The sequence below is a fragment of the Lepus europaeus genome, chromosome X (assembly GCF_033115175.1).
Source record: "Lepus europaeus isolate LE1 chromosome X, mLepTim1.pri, whole genome shotgun sequence".
Lineage (NCBI taxonomy): Eukaryota > Metazoa > Chordata > Mammalia > Lagomorpha > Leporidae > Lepus > Lepus europaeus.
Window position 1 is genome coordinate 81,151,393 of NC_084850.1, and position 13,454 is coordinate 81,164,846.

A 13,454-nucleotide genomic window follows, 5' to 3' on the forward strand; every position below is an offset into this window, starting at 1 on the left:
TGAGCCATGCCCACTGATTGTTTGCACTGACAATTGGGCAGTGAATTGAGGCCTCGTACTGTGGATGGCAGAATAGCAATAATAATGATCTATACTAGAAAAGCCTTTCTGGGGAGCCATGATGTGGCAACAGTGGGAACAGCTACATGAACTTCAGGTTCATGTATCTGCTTATGGTAAGACCTCCACCCTCTGGGAACATGGTAGTTGATGCCTTGACTAAAGTTTGGATCTCGGTTCTGACCCAAACAACTGATCTGGCCCTGTGGGTACATAACAAGAGTGAACAACAGAATGCTAAAGTGAGATGGGGCAAGGCTAAGGAAGAATTATCCCTAAAATATGGTGACACAATGTTAGGTAATCCTTGAGTGTGCAGCTCTGCCACTTGGCACACATGCAGGGACAGATACACTGAGCCGTCCAACCTGTGAGAAATTAGCAGGTAGAGTACATTGGCCCTTTGCCAAACAAAAAGGGACACAAATGCCCTCAGTGTGTAGCTGCAGCTACTGACCTTATAAAAGCATTTCTTGCAAGAGAGTTAACTAAACTGTCACCATTGGAAGTCTAGAAAACTTTGAAAATGAATGAGGCACCCACTTTACAAAGCATGCTGTCTAAGATTGGGCTCAAATACTTGATGTGTCATGGTGCTTTCATCTGCCATATAACCCCCAGACAGTGGGAATGGTGGAGAAGGAAAAAACAACTAGGTAAAGCAACAAGTACAGGCTCTCTTAGGTAATGCCACCTTGGTCAGCTGACCTGAAGTCCTAGAGAAGAGTCAATAAATTTATTTATTTTTTAAAAAATTTATTTATTTGAAAGTCAGAGTTATATGGAGAACGGAGGGGCAGAACGAGAGCAAGAGAGGTCGGTCGGTCTTCCATCTGCTGGTTCACTCCTCAATTGGTCGCAACGGCCAGAGCTGCACTGATCCAAAGCCAGGAGCCAGGAGCTTCCTCCAGGTCTCCCATGTGGATGCAGGGGCCCAAGGACTTGGACCATATTCTACTGCCTTCCCAGGCTATAGCAGAGAGCTAGACCAGGAAGTGGAGCAGCCGGGACTCGAACAGCACCCATATGGGTTGTCAGCACTGCAGGCGGCGGCTTTACCTGCTATGCCACAGCACCGGCCCCAAGGGTCAATAAATTTAAATACCCGCACAGCTGGCATCCTGTCACTTATGAGCACCTGTGGGATCTGGCTTTGGCTTTGTGTCCAAGCTATACATGCAGCGGCTATACTGCCTGGGTTGAGACACAGACATTGTTGTTTCAGATATCACAAATGCTAAGTCCAGGGGGAGGGGACAATTAAATGAAAGCTCAAGTGGTTTGTTGCCCCAGAGTGGGTCAGCTATTTCCTGCTGCAGTGTAAGGAGTCTCTGGCCCACTTAAATTGATGCCCATTGATCCTGCTGGGCTCTGGATCCATGGGTGTGACTTGTGCTCTGAGTATGCTAAAGAAAATACTGCAGGACTCTAAAATCAGTTTATTGGTCAGGCATGCCATTTCTCTGTTAATTTTAGGAATTACTGGTGGATCCTACCTTGTTGGCCAACATGTGTGGTCTGCTCCACAGCACCAGCCCCCAGCTGCTGCTGCCATGTTGTCAAACAGAGATGATGCTATTAGCAGTATCTTCCTGGATAGTGCAGATTTGCCAATAAAAGTCTCCACTAAACATGTTTGCTTTCATTCATAACTGTGGAGTGATGATGTTTTTGCTGTTCTTTCTGCTGGAATCTGTTTTTGATTGCCATTATCATTTGCATAATCATCTTTTCTCTCTTTTTGTGCATGTTCCTCTTGCTGCTGTGGATTCTGCCTACAGGCTGGACAAATGGCTACTTAACACTCTGCCAACACAATGTTAAAAACACATGTCAGGCTCAGGGAATACCACAGAAGAAGAAGGCATGTGAGGTTGTAAGTTAGTTATAAAGAATGGGGCAGGGGCAGGCGCTATGATGTAGCGGGTAAAGATACCACCAGCCAGCATCCCATATGTGCACCAGTTTGAGTCCCGGCTGCTCCACTTCCAATCCAGCTCTCTGCTATGGCCTGGGAAGGCAGTAGAGGATGGACCAAGTCCTTGGGCCCCTGTACCCATGTGGGAGACCTGGGAGAAGTTCCTGGTTCCTGGCTCCGAATCAGCCCAGCTCCGGCCCTTGCGGCCATCTGGGGAGTAAGCCAGGGGATGGAAGACCTCTCTCTCTCTCTCTCTCTCCCTCTCTCTCTGCAACTCTGCCTTTCAAATAAATAAATAAATAAATCTTTTTTAAAAAAAGGAATGGGGAATAGAGATTCAGCTTGACATGACTGCAGCCATTTTGGATGGAACCACCATTATGCCCTTTTGGTAACTCTTATGGTCATCCCAAGCCCTCGCAGGTGAACAAAGTCATTAAGATAATCTACTGCTTTTATCTGACATTTGGAATGTCCCTTATCTGAAGTCCAGAATGTCTCTTATGAATATTAATATTTCTTGAAAAACTCCAGGTGTGTTCAATTAGCCATAACCCACCTTTGTATATACATTTTTTTCTACTGCCTTGTGATGCAGGGATCCATTTTCTCAAAGCCATCAGAGAGCATATTTCTGTCAGTAAAGCCCCCCCCCAATAAATTACATTGTGTGTAACAATAAATAAATAAAATGACAGAAGCTATTAACAGATATGCTTCATTGAAGGCATGAAAACAAACAAAAATTCAACAAGGGCCTACATCAGATATGGAAAACCTTCTAATGACCTGAATAGAAGAACACAGAGACATATTCCTCTTGGCACTATAACCATCATGACCAAACCAAGAAGTTTATTGGCAATGTTGTAAGAAAAGCCTGAACTCAACTGTGGATGTTGAATTTATCACTAGCTCTGGGTGGCTTAAACAATTCAAGAAGTGGAATTAATCACATAATATGTGAGGGTGATATGAAGGCAGCTGAAGAATTTTGGGAAACTCTAGATAACCTGATTATGGAGGAGAATTGCTTGCAAGAGCGTATCTTCAATATAGTTGAAACCTCCCTATTATGGAAATGGATGCCTTGAAAGACTTTTGTACGTAAGGAGACCAAGCCAGTGGCCCGTTTCAAGGCTTTTAAGAACAAGATGACAGTCTTGCTTGGGGGCAACGTTGCAAGCTATAAATTGAAACACTCGGAACAGTGAGAACCCAGGGGCCTTCAAGCATATCAGTAAGGACATACTGCCCACACTACAGGAACAATCAGAAGTCATGAATGGCTCAGCTCCTCATCCAAGGCACTCTCCTGAATTGTTATGCCAGTGAAATGAAGAAGTGCTGTTTGGAAGGTAATGTACCTCTCAAGAGTTTTTTAACTGTTGCAAATGCTCCCGCACATCCTCCTTTTATTGACCTTCATCCCAATATCGAAGTTGTGTTTCTCCTTTTTGATCAAACCAATGGATCAAGAAGTTCTGGCAGCTTTTAAGGCCTACTATCTGAGGAAGATCTTTGCCCAGGCTATTGTTGCAACTGAGGAAGAGACCGACACTGATGCAATTCTGGAAGGATTACACCATCTACACATCAAGAACCTTGCTTGGGCTTGGAGTGTATGCATGACATCTAGAAGAAGACACTCAAGAAGTTAGTTCCCAGGCTGATGCTGTGGCGTAGTAGGTTAGGTCTCTGCCTGTGGCACCGACATCCTATATGGGTGCCAGTTAGAGTCCAGCTGCTCCACTTGTGATCCAGCTCTGGTGATGGTCTAGGAGGGCAGTGGAGGATGGCCAAGATGCTTGGGCCCCTGAACTCACATGGGAGACCTGGAGGGCACTCCTGGCTCCTGGTTTCGGAATGGCCCAGCTCTGGCCTTTGCAGTCATTTGGGAGTGAACTAGCGGATGGAAGACCTCTCTCTGTCTCTCCCTCTCTCTGTCTGTGAATCTGCCTCTCAAATAAATAAATAAACAAATATTTAAAAAAACACATTGGGGGCCGGCGCCGTGGCTTAACAGGCTAATCTTCCGCCTTGCGGCGCCGGCACACCGGGTTCTAGTCCCGGTTGGGGCGCCGGATTCTATCCCGGTTGCCCCTCTTCCAGGCCAGCTCTCTGCTATGGCCCGGGAAGGCAGTGGAGGATGGCCCAAGTGCTTGGGCCCTGCACCCGCATGGGAGACCAGGAGAAGCACCTGGCTCCTGGCTTTGGATCGGCGCGGTGCGCCGGCCGCAGCAGCCATTGGAGGGTGAACCAAAGGCAAAAAGGAAGACCTTTCTCTCTGTCTCTCTCTCACTATCCACTCTGCCTGTCAAAAAAAAAATAAAATAAAAAATAAAAAATAAATAAAAAAACACATTGGGGGAGTGGGCCAACGGAGAGAAGACCTTTCTCTCTGTTTCTCTCTCACTGTCTATATAACTCTCTCTGTGTGTCTCTCTCTCACTAACTCTGTCAAAAAAAAAAAAACAGTTCCCAAATTCAAAAGATTTCCAAAGAATGAAGAGGTTGCAAAAATCACCAGGCTGGTGGTTAAGATGGCAAACAACTTTAACCTGGGTGTGATGAGGATGGCATTGAGGAGCTCCTGGAAGTGCTTCCTAAGGACTTGTTGGAAATGAAATTTGAATATATAGCTGAAGTGAGGGCAAGAGAAAAGGAAACTGCAGGAGAAGAAACAGAAGATTCCCCAAAAAAATTCATAGTGAAGGGTATAGTGGAAGCTTATGCAGACCTCAACAAGCTTCTTAAACATTGTGAAACATGGACTGTAACACTAACATGTTTTAATTAATAGAGAGGAAAGTTCACAATGCATTATCTGATGACAAGCAAATTTATGATGAAAAAAAAAAAAGCCAAGCAAACCACCATTGGACATACTGCTGAAAAAAGTAACACCTCCTCAAGAAGAGCCTCAGGCAGGTCCCTCAAGAAGTGTCCCAGGAGAAGACATTGTTACCACAGAAGATGTCACTTCCAGGCATTTGATTGCCTTGGAAGACCTTCCAGCAGAACAAGATGTGGGGGTGGAGGACAGTGATATGAGGATCTTGACCCTGTGTAGGCCTAGACTAACGTGTGCTTTTGTCTTAGTTTTTACCAAAAAGTTTTAAAAGTTAAAAAAACATTTTAAAAAGAAAAAAGCTTGTAGAATAAGGATATAAAGAAAGGAAATATTTTTGTACAGCTGTACAATGTGTTTGTAGGTTTTTAAAAAAGATTTATTTGAATGGTAGAGAAAGGGGGGGGAGGAATCTTCCTTCCACTGCTTCATTCCCCAAATGGCTGCAACAGCCAGGGCCAGTAGAAGATGCCCAAGTCCTTGGGCCCCTGCATCTGTGTGGGAGACTCGGAAGAAGCTCCTGGCTCCTGGCTTCAGATCAGCACAGCTCCTGCCATTGTGGCCATTTGGGGAGTGAATCAGCAGATGGAAGACCTCTCTCTCTCTCTCTCTCTCTCTCTCTCTCTCACTGCCTCTCCTCTCTCTGTGTAAGTCTTACTTTCAAATAAATAAATAAATCTTTTTTAAAAAGAGTCAAAGTTGTACAAAGGGGTCATTTGTCTCTCATCTTTTGCTACCTTATTCCCATTTTCCCATTCTGTTCATCCTTTTCACAACCACCCTAATATAAATTTTTTAGAAGATTTATATACTTTATTATTTTTCCCATTTTCCCATTCTGTTCACCCTTTTAACAACCACCCTATATAAATTTTTTAGAAGATTTATATACTTTATTATTTTTTAAAAAGCTTTTATTTAATGAATACAATTTTCATAGGTACAACTTTAGGAATATAGCGGTTTTTCCCCCCATACCTGCCCTCCCACCCCCACTCCCATTCCACCTCCTACTCCCTCTCCCATCCTATTCTTCAATAAGATTCATTTTTAATTAACTTCATATATAGAAGACCAACTCTATACTAAGTAAAGATTTCTTTTTTTAAAGATTTTATTTATGTATTCAAAAGTCAGAGTTACATAGAGAGAGGAGGAGCAGAGAGAGAGAGACAGAGAGAGAGAGAGAGAGAGAGAGAGAGAGAGAGAGAGAGAGAGACAGGTCTTCCATCCGATGGTTCACTCTCCAACCGGCCGCAACGGCTGGAGCTGCGCCGATCTGAAGCCAGGAGCCAGGAGCTTCTTCTTCCAGGTCTCCCACGCGGTGTAGGGGTCCAAGGACTTGGGCCATCTCCTACTGCTTTCCCAGGCCATAGCAGAGAGCTGGATAGGAAGTGAAGCAGCCGGGACTAGAACCAGTGCCCATATGGGATGCCAGTGCTGCAGGCCAGGACTTTAACCCACTGCGCCACAGCGCCAGCCCCCTACTAAGTAAAGATTTCAACAGTTTGCACCCACACACATACACAAAGTATAAAGTACTGTTTGAGAACAAGTTTTACAGTTAATTCTCATAGTACAACTCATTAAGGACAGAGGTCCTACATGGGGAGTAAGTGCACAGTGACTCCTGTTGTTAATTTAACAACTGGCACTCTTACTTATGACGTCAGTGATCACCCAAGGCTCTTGTCATGAGCTGCCGAGGCTATGGAAGCCTTTTGAGTCCACAAACTCCATCAGTATTTAGACAGGGCCCTAAGCAAAGCAGAAATTCTCTCCTCTCTTCAGAGAAAAGTACATCTTTCTTTGATAGACACTTCTTTCCACTGAACCACCCTATATAAATAACAAATCTGATTATACTTCTGTTATTTCTTTTGCACAAATGAGCACATAGGTTTTCTTGTATTTCTTTTTCTTTCATGAATGGTAATGTGCTATTCTTTTGTACATTACTTTTTTCACCTAACAGTATGTCATAGAAATCAAATCAAGGCAGTTCATCGCTCTTTCGTTCTTTTTACAGCTGTATAGAACATGTGACAGACTCTAAAGTTGCTCCATGATCTCTACCTCCTAGTATCCACACCCTTATGCAATTCCATTCTCTTGAGTGTGGGAGTGGTTTGTGAATTGCCACTAACCAATAGATCATGAAAATATGATGGAATGTCACTTCCATGATTATGTTGCATGACATTGTCACTTTCGTCTTGTTAGCAGGCTCTCTATATTGAGTCCTTTCCTGCTAGCTTTGATGAAGGAAGCCAACATATGGAGAGGTCCATATGGCAAAGAACTGCAGGAAGCTTTCAGCTGTTAGAGAACAATTCTGGCTGACAGCCAACAAGTAGCTGAGGGTCTTCGTCTAACAATCTTCAAGGTACTCAATTCTGCCAACAACCATATGAGTTTGGAAGATCATCCTTCCCCAGTTGAGCCTCAAGTGATTCCCAGCCTTGTTGAACACCTTGATTACAATCTTATAAGGGACCCTGAAGTAGAAGGCCCAGTTAAGATATGCTGGGGGTCCTGACCCACCGGATCTGTGAAATAATAAATATGTGTTTGTGATCATTTATTATTTATTATTGCAGAATATATATAACTAAAAATACTTCATTGCTTGGACATGGCATGGTTTATTTGACCACTCTCCTGTGTGTGAGTATTTAGGTTGTTTCCAATATTTCAAAATTTCTTTTTGTACATGGTTATATAGTACTTTGGGAAATCAGAGAGCAACTCTCTCCCTTTTATCAGACCTCCAGAGCTCAAGATAAGGTTCAGAAATTATATTCAAGGTACCAAGGGTTTTGAAATAAGCCCATTAAGTGAAAGGTCTATGTGAATTAATTAGTCAGTTCCTAACTTTAAAACTCTGAGTACCATGGCTTAGTTCACCTTGAAATGGTATAAGAAAAATGTTTAAGGAATCACGCTGACTAGGAGTGAGACTTGGAGTTAATAAGATCTGAGTTTGGGGCCGGCACTGTGGAACAGTAGGTTAATCTTCTGCCTGTGGCCCTGGCATCCCGTGTGGGTGCTGGTTCGAGTCCCAGCTACTCCTCTTCTAATCCAGCTCTCTGTTATGGCCTGGGAAAGCAGTAGAAGATGGTTCAAGTGTTTGGGCCCCTGCACCCACATGGGAGACCCAGAAGAAGCTCCTGGCTCTTAGCTTTGGATTGGCTCATCTCCGGCTATTGTGGCCATTTGACAGAAGACCCTTCTTTCTGTTTCTCCCTCTCACTATCTGTAACTCTATTTCTCAAATAAATAGATAAAATCTTTAAAAGAAAAAAAAATCTGAGTTTGAATCCTAGATTTGCGCCTTACTAGGAAAGTGAACTCAGTAAATTTACTGAAACTCTCTGAGGCTTAGCTTTTTCATCTACAAGAAAACAGAAATAATAAAGTCTTTTTATGGTGGTTATTGTAAGGGTTAAATATGGTATCAAATATATAGTTCTGAACATACAGAAGACTTATTGTAAGTTACTTTGTGTCTCCTCCTTTCTTTTCTCATCCCCTCTCATTAATCAAGGAGAAAAGAATAAGAATAGAAATCACAGAAATAAGTAATAAAATAATTACACATATTCTGGGCCTTTGGGAACCATCTCAAGAATTTACATAAAGTTAATCATAGAAATGGTGTTCTTGCTTGAAATACCTTTCCTTTTCTCTCTGCTTCTCTTACCTTTCTTTTATCCAAATTTATTTGACACTCACAACCTATGCCACAAACACAAAGCCCTTAATCATTTTTACATATTTATTCAATAAGAATTTATTGAACACCTAATACTTTGCTGGCATCATTAGCATAGCCACACTCTATACAAGGTCATAGCATGAAAGGGATTTGGATACAACTTTGTCAAACATCAGACTTTTATGGATCAGAGGAACTAGTCCAGAAGAAGGAAATCAGTTACCCAAAATCCCATAGCAAATTAATAGCAGAATGATGATTAGAACTCAGGTTTCCTGACACTTGAGTCAATGCTAATCCCACAATTTGTGGTGGCTCTTCTGGTTCTTTTTTATACAGTCCGTAAGTTTACCAAAGAACCTTTGTGAGAAGAGCAAAACAACCTAAAATTAGTAAGTAGCTAACAGCAGGCTGGCTGCCCAGGGCAACGTACTGTTGATGGATGGTGAGATTTCGACAGATGGATTTCTCCATCCCTTTCCAAACTCTAGCTAGTTGATAAATGAATCACTTATTTGTCCCTATTCTGACAGGATTTTTTTTCTGTCTCCTCTGCCCTCCCTGCACTCAGGCTAGGCTCATTAGAGGAATGAAAGAACCCTTAGATATTTGGGCCTGCATCTTGGCTTCTTGCCTCCAACTCAGAAGCCAACAGAACACATTCTGGTTAAGAACAACTCTTTGGGGGCTGGCACTGTGGCCATAGAAGGTTAAGTCTCTGCAGGCAGTGCCGGCATCCCATATGGGTGCCAATTCGAGTCCCAGCTGCTCCTCTTCCAATCCAGCTCCTTGCTAATGCAAAATCAGTGGAAGATGGCCCAAGTCTTTGGGCTCTTAACACCTACATGGGAGACCCAGAAAAAGCTCCTCGCTCCTGGCTTCGGCCTGGCCCAGCCCTAGCTGTTATGGCCATTTGGGGAGTGAACCAGTGGATAGAAGATCTCTCTCTCTCTCTCTCTCTCTCTCTTTCTCTCTTTGTATTTCTACCTTTCAAATAAATAAATAAATCTTTAAAAAAAAATAAAAGGACAGCTCTCCAATGTATAGACTTGTTTACAACAAAACTGCTTTCTGGGACCCATAGTTGTTGTAGGAAGAAACATGGAAGCATGAATCCTGGTCCATCTCTGGGCACCAAATTCAATTTAATTCAATTCAAAAAGAGTATCTTTAATGTTCCAGTCACTGTCTTATCTCCATGGATATAGCAATTAGCACAACACTGTTTCTGTCTTCAAGGAACTTACAGTGTAGTCAAGTTCACTGTCATGATCACAAACCATTATGATACAAGGAAATTTGAAACAGGTGCTATAAAAGAAGTCCAACTAGTCTACTGTAGAGGGAATAATTATTTTTCCAGTAAGACAAATAGAATTGGCTTTTAAAAAGCTTATATTTTAGTTAGTTCCTGAAGGATAAGTGTTTTAGCAATTAAAGAATAAGTAGGAGACATTTTGGCCTTAAGAATTGCAAGAGACAAAGGCCAGGAGTGACCTAGCTCCAAAAAGACATTACAGGAGTTTAAGATGAGTGGAGAAATATTGTATAAGATGACTCTAGCAAGGTCAAATCATAGATAACTATGTTCATGTGTTTGGGTTTAAATCTGTAGGTAGATTTTTGGGAAAAAGAATGATGTAATTCAAATTCTGTTTTAAAAGAATAATTCTGACAGCAATGTGGGGCTTGTTTTTTTTTTTTTTTTTGTTTTTGACAGGCAGAGTGGATAGTGAGAGAGAGAGAGAGACAGAGAGAAAGGTCTTCCTTTTTGCCGTTGGTTCACCCTCCAATGGCCGCTGCAGCCGGCGCATCTCGCTGATCCGAAGCCAGGAGCCAGGTGCTTCTCCTGGTCTCCCATGGGGTGCAGGGCCCAAGCACTTGGGCCATCCTCCACTGCCTTCCCGGGCCATAGCAGAGAGCTGGCCTGGAAGGGGGACAACCGGGATAGAATCCGGCGCCCCAACCGGGACTACAACCCGGTGTGCCGGTGCCGCAAGGCGGAGGATTAGCCTGTTAAGCCATGGCGCCGGCCAGCAATGTGGTGCTTGTAGTACCAGACAAGACTAGAAGTAGGAAGAAGCTATTGCAAAAGTATGAGTGAGAGATAATGATGGTCTGGGCTAGGACAATGGCAGAAGAGATGTAAGAAAGGAACTAGATTACCAAGATACTGTGGAAGTAGAATGGATGGAACAGGCAAATTAGTTTACTGCAGCTAGAAACAAAGAGAAAGGAGCTAAGGAATTTCATCTGCAGTACAAATTGAACCACAATTAGTCAAAGTAGGGAATTAAGAGGAGAAACAAGTTTGGGAGGTGGAAAGATGATAGAAATGATGAATTTAAGGATCCTATAATATATCCAAGTGAACATTTTGTGGTCAGCTGATAGGCACAGAGGTCTGAAGCTCAGGAGAGAAAGATAGGCTGGAAGTCAATATCTGAGAGTCATCCAAACATACTAAATAACTGAAGTCATTATATGACATCAGCCAGAAGGAGAGAATGAACTAAGAAAAGAATGGACCCAAGAATGCAGTATTCAATAATTGCCCAAAACTTGGGCCTGAACTCATCTTTCTGTTATACACAGGAATATGAGTATATAAATTCATATGAGTGGGGCCGGCACCGTGACTCACTTGGTTAATCCTCTGCTTGTGCCACCGGCATCCCATATGGGCGCCAGGTTCTAGTCCCGGCTGCTCCTCTTCTAGTCCAGCTCTCTGCTGTGGCCTGGGAAGGCAGTGGAGGATGGCCCAAGTGCTTGGACCCCTGCACCCGCATGGGAGACCAGGAGAAGCACCTGGCTCCTGGCTTCAGATCGGCGTAGCTCCAGCCGTAGCGGCCATTTGGGGGGTGAACCAATGGAAGGAAGACCTTTGTCTCTCTCTCTCTCACTGTCTATCTCACTGTCTATCTGTCAAATAAAAAAAAAATTCATATGAGTGAAAAGTTATGAAGGGAAATTTTACTTTCTCCTTTCCATAATTGGTTACTCAAAATTTTTTCCACAAGCGTTAATTACTCTTGAAAATGGAAAACAATGCATTGTGTCGAAAGAACACATTATAAAATTTTTGAAAACAATAATATGTTTTCACCATTGTGACATACTATTTTTACTTCTCTATGTTTCTTTCCAGTCTCCATCAGTATAGTATATAAAGATGTGCTTACACAGTGCTCACATACAATTTTTGTCCTTTATTAAATTTAGTCTTCCATTTTTTTTAGATTTATTTATTTAAATTATTTATTTATTTATTTGAAAGGTAGAGTGACAGAGAGAGGGAGAGACAGAAAGAGATCTTCCATCTGCTAGTTCATTCCTCAAATGGCCACAATGGCCAGGGCTGGGTCAGGCCAAAATCAGTAGCCTGGAACTTCATTTGGTCTCTCACATGGGTGACAGGTACTCAAACACTCAGGCCATCTTCTGCTGTTTTCCTAGGCACATTAGAAGGCAGGTGGATCAAAAATGGAACAGCTGAGACTCAAACCAGTATTCATATGAGATGCCAGCATTGCAGGCAATGGCTTAATCCATTAACCCACTATGCTACATGCTGGCACCTATTTAATTTATGTACTGAGCTGTCATTTCCTGACTTCCCCCTTAACAAATCAACTTTTTCTCCAAATGCAACTTCTATTTGAATTCTACTCCTCTGTGTTGTCCAACTCTGGACAGAGTAACAATGGCTGCTCTCCCATAATTATAGATTCACAGCTAAATCTGATAGATAACACTTTCTGTTTCAGTAGAAAGTATAAATCTAAGTATGAATTATTATTATAGTAATAATTATATAATACCAATACTTGACTACGTTACCAGTCATAAGCAAAAGTGACAAAGGGATTGGAGAAACATAATATGATCACCCCTGTAAGTTCAAATTGCCTAAAGAAATAGATTTATTTTTCCATTTTAAGACTGACACTTCTGTCTGAAGCTGTATTTGATGGTGTATAGTGCTTGGGCCCTTGCACATGTGGGAAATCTGCAAGAAGCTCCTGGCTCCGGATCGGTACAGCTCTAGCTGTTGTAGCCATTTGGGGAGTTAACCAGCAAATGGAGGATCTCTCTCTCTCTCTCTCTCTCTCTCTCTCTCTCTCTCTCTTTACCTCTGCCTCTCTGTAACAATACCTTTCAAATAAATAAATCAATCTTTAAAAAATGTTTCTGGAAGGCTGTGGTGCAAGATCAATTTTGCTGGCTAAAAAAATTGGGGACTCTGGAACTAAAGAGAGTGCACAGCTCTTCTTAAAATGGAAGGTTTTTATGTGAACTATTAAATGGAAATTGATTTGGACAAGACATATGTTTGTGTGTACAAAGCAAAGAACAACACAGTGACTCCTGGCAACCAACCAAACTAACCCAGGGTAATCTGAGGAAAGGTTACTCATGTCCAGGGAAACAGTGGCATAGTTTCTGTCAAATTCCAAGGCAACCTTCCTGCTAAGGCCATTGGATACAATATCCATGTGATGCTATATCCCTCAAGGATTTAAACTATTGAAAAGGAGATAAATAAAGTTAGATTTGGAAAGAAAAGAAAAGAAATCCCAATTCTTTAGCTTGACACCCTTGGCCTTCCATGACCTATTCTGAATCTGTTCCAGTCTTATCAGCTGTTACTTGTCCTCATACACCTAATAACAGATCCCTATTTATGTCATGTTATTCTTTGTGGAATGCCATTTCCTAACTTTTCAGACATTTATCTTGCCTAAGCATTTTATATACAAAATATCTTAAATAATCCTCCCAATAGTCTGATGTGGTAGGCACAATTATTACTCATCCACATTTCCCATCTTTATAGCTCCCATTTTTATAGATGAGGAAACTGCTGCTTAACTGGGTGAAATAGCATGGCAAAAGATACAGAGGTA

General features: G+C 42.2%; 1 pseudogene; it reads left to right on the forward strand.

Moving 5' to 3' along the window:
* Nucleotides 1-12,737: 12,737 nt before the first annotated feature.
* LOC133752704 (large ribosomal subunit protein eL33-like) lies at nt 12,738-13,070 on the forward strand (annotated as a pseudogene).
* Nucleotides 13,071-13,454: the final 384 nt, after the last annotated feature.